At 39.8% G+C, this 3,769-nt stretch overlaps 1 pseudogene across 1 annotated transcript in view; it reads right to left on the bottom strand.

Annotated features, from left to right (window-relative positions):
• The window catches only part of LOC307248473 (fucolectin-4-like), a 2,789-nt pseudogene extending 458 nt beyond the window's left edge, over positions 1-2,331 (bottom strand). The window contains exons 1-3 of the transcript in view: positions 2,265-2,331; positions 1,638-1,923; positions 500-601 (exon numbers count right to left, since the gene is read on the bottom strand). The product of the transcript in view is annotated as a fucolectin-4-like (transcript). The remainder of the gene's footprint in view (positions 1-499; positions 602-1,637; positions 1,924-2,264) is intronic.
• Between the last annotated feature and the right edge of the window lie 1,438 nt (positions 2,332-3,769).

The following is a 3,769-nucleotide window of genomic DNA, read 5'->3' as shown; positions in this document are numbered from 1 at the left end:
AAAATGCAATCGGATGTATTGGATATGGATACATGTTCAACTTAGTTTGAGACACATTAGGCATAGCAGAAACAACTTTGCAAAGGAGAGACCAGTTTTGTTAGACTTTGTGCAATGACAATAAAGAGATTCTGATATAGTATAGGTCTATCCCTGCGTTCCAATCCCCATACTTCCCTACTATTTAGTATGCCAGAAAAAGATTTAGGATGACCTAATACATGCACGTCAATTTTTATATGCTGAAAATACATAAATGCCCCACTAACTCCAATAGCATTTTGGAGTATTCGTCTTTATTCTTGACATTTCTCGACCAAAGGAAAAAAAAGAAAAAAAAATCCGTATCTGATTTTTTTTCTCTCCTGTGGCCCTAAAACTCTTCTGCACTTTAGTATGTAGTGTATAGTAAAAATGATATGTGATTTGGAATTCAGGGCAAGAAATACCAGAACAGGCATTCTATTCCATAGATAGTATATAAAAGTTCTATCCTCACCAGTTGGCGCATGGTACCCGTAGACTTCCACTTCACACAGTGACAGGACTTTGCCGGTACCGAGGTAGATACACCGTCACATAACGCCCCTCCACACGTCGGCTGAAGTTTATTCTTAAAGTCCTTCCTATTGTGATACTAGGAACAACAGCAACCCTAAAAGAGAGAGAGAGAGAGAGAGAGAGAGAGAGAGAGAGAGAGGAGAGAGAGAGAGAGAGAGAGAGAGAGAGAGAGAGAGAGAGAGAGAGAGAGAGAGAGAGAGAGGAGAGAGAGAGAGAGATGAGAGAGAGAGAGAGAGAGAGAGAGAGAGAGAGAGAGAGAGAGAGAGAGAGAGAGAGAGAGAGAGAGAGAGAGAGAGAGAGAGAGAGAGAGAGAGAGAGAGAGAGAGAGAGAGGCACATTTAATTTGGTTTGGCAATCAAATATATATACACACTATAATACTAAAATGTACAGCTCCGGAAAAAATGAAGAGACCACTCCAAATGTTCAGTGTCTCTCGTTTTACTATTTATAGGCATATGTTTGAGTAGAATGAACATTTTGGTTTTATAATATAAACTACTGACAGCATTTCTACAAAATTCACAATAGGAATATTGTCATTAAGAGCATTTCCATTAAGTAATGTAGAGATGAAGATTTTAGAAAAATCCAGACTGGTCTCTTAATTTTTTCCAGAGCTGTATATGTTACGGTGGTGTCAGACAGGCAGGCAAGTAGGACCCAAAAGCAAAACGTATCAAGAAAATGTTCGTTTATTTAGCTCCAAAAGATACAACAAAAAAGGCCAACAGGCAAAAAATGCAAAAAGTCCAGGAACAAAAGTAAAGCAGGGAACAGAGGGGACTCACCGACACTGACACGAAAAACCATAATGTACAGACAAGGAACAAAGGAACACAAGGAGTATATATACAAGACACAACGAGACACAGGTGTAACACATTAGGGAAGGGAGCAGCAATCACACAGGAGGGAAGCTTGACAGGACATGGGGAGGAACAAGACAGACATACCAAAATAAAACAGGAAACACGGGTAACACCAAAACAAGAAAAGACAAAGACAGACCATGACAATAGGCTATGTACATTTTTTTTTTCACGTATGACTACAGCAGGATGTGGGTAACTTACACTGGGTTTGCGGCACCATTGTCCTGCAGAGAGTTTCCGATCTGAATCTCTGCCCCGTTAATTCTCTCGGCGCAGCAGTCTCCTCTGTTGGTGATGGAGATTGAGGTGATGATGTATGAATCCAGCAGGTCGACCCTCCACCACGGGTTGGTCTGTGTGAGAGTCATGGTGCACGAGCCACTATTAAAGATGGGGTCGCGGTTCCCATCAATAGCGTTGGAGGCGGAGGCTAAGATGTTATTTAGACGGGTTGATTGGGTTGCCGTCCCACGCAACGCCACATTTTCTATGAGAGAGATTCGAAATATTATAATAAATTAAGCTGGAAAAAAAACTTTTCTTTGATGTTTAATAGCAATGATTGCACAGATGTTTACTGCCCCGGAAACAAATTAAGAGACCTGTCTGGATTTTTCTTGAATCTTTATCTCTATATAACGTATTGAAAATGCTCTAAATTACAATATTTTTATTGTGAATTTGGTAGAAATGTTGTCAGTAGTTTATATTATAAAATCAAAATGGTCATTTTACTCAAACATATGCCTCTAAAGAGTAAAACAAGAGACACTGAACTTTTGGAGTGGCCTGGAATTTTTTTCCGGAGCTGTACAGCTTCATACTTACGATAAGCGTAGGCCGAGTACGCGCCCAGCAAAAGGAGCTGCAGAAGCAAAACTGAGCCGTGTTTCATTTTTCTAGGTGAGAGAGAGAAACAAGACAGTCAGTCAAAGTCTTAGTCAAATGTATTTCTATAGCACATTTAAAAACAACATCAGCTGACCAAAGTGCTGAACAAGATACAATACAAAACAACATATAAGATACATGAGAAAAAAAAGCTAGGAGTGTCAAAGTCTCAACTTGTGTTAAAGGCCAATGCAACAAAAGTGAGTCTTCTGCAACATATTAAACTGGTCAACTTTACAGGGATCCAGGTTCATAACATAATAACACTCAAGAAAATGCAGAACAAATATATAGGCCTACATACAAAAAATAATTAACTGTTACAAGATGCACTGGTGGCAAATAATAAAATCACATGTTTGTTTAGCCTCAAATGTAAAATTGTAATAACTACTCGCTCCTTACGTTGCATTTTAAAAGCACAGGTGTTCAAATCAAATCAAATCAAATCAAATCAAATCAAATCAGTGTTAATTGTAAAGCCCAATATCACAAATAGACATTTGCCTCAGTGGGCTTTACATTCCATACAGTATGACACCCTGTGCCCTTAGACCCTTAGCTCGGCTGAAAAAAAACTCCCAGTAAAAAACCTTTATCGGGATAAAAAAATAAATAAATTGAGACGACAACCATGACCACATACCTTGACTTGCAGAGTAAACTCAGAAAAAGGAGCTGTTGTTTTCAGGCTGTGCTGTTGATGAATGTGATTTTGCTTATGGACGGCACAGGGATATTTATGTGCGTCTTACGGCGTCTTATCATGACACGTGCTGTTGTTTATTGATGATTTACAGTAACACATGTGCACGTCTGTCTCCCCCTCGAAATCTTGATTAGACTCATTTAGTTTATCAAGCAGACTGGGGATGGGCACTTTTAATGATGTTTTGCTGTTTTTTTCCAGGCTGCAGTGCTGGCTTTATCATTTTAGCTGCAAGATTCAATACTTGATTTCAATGCATAGTATATTTTTATTTATATCAGCTACCATGAACGAAGTACAAAAATCTCTAGGAATATGAGTTATGCCAAGCAACAAAACAACCTTTGACATCCATGAGGGCTTATGCGCGCGCGCACACGCACACACACAATTAAGGTGTAACTTTGGCAGCTATTTTTCTTTAACCTTTATTTATACAGGTATATCCCATTGAGTCCGAAGACTCTTTTGCAAGGGAGACCTGTTTTCCTTTCCCACGTTACCATTCACACACACATTCATACACCGATAGCAGGCTAACTATCGACATTCACACGAGGCAAGGTGGGTGAAGTGTCTTGCCCAAGGACACAACAACCATGACACAGGTGGCAGGGCGGGGATCGAACCTCCAACCCTTTGATCATCGGCCGACCCGCTCTACCAGCTGAGCCACAGTCGCCCCCTGTATTTATAACAGGTCTGCTCATTAAAACATAAAAAAATCTGGCAA

Source organism: Ammodytes marinus (assembly GCF_949987685.1).
Source record: "Ammodytes marinus genome assembly, chromosome: 3".
NCBI classification, from domain to species: domain Eukaryota; kingdom Metazoa; phylum Chordata; class Actinopteri; order Uranoscopiformes; family Ammodytidae; genus Ammodytes; species Ammodytes marinus.
Note: the sequence above shows the minus strand (reverse complement) of the source record. Positions and strands in the feature narration are given on the sequence as shown.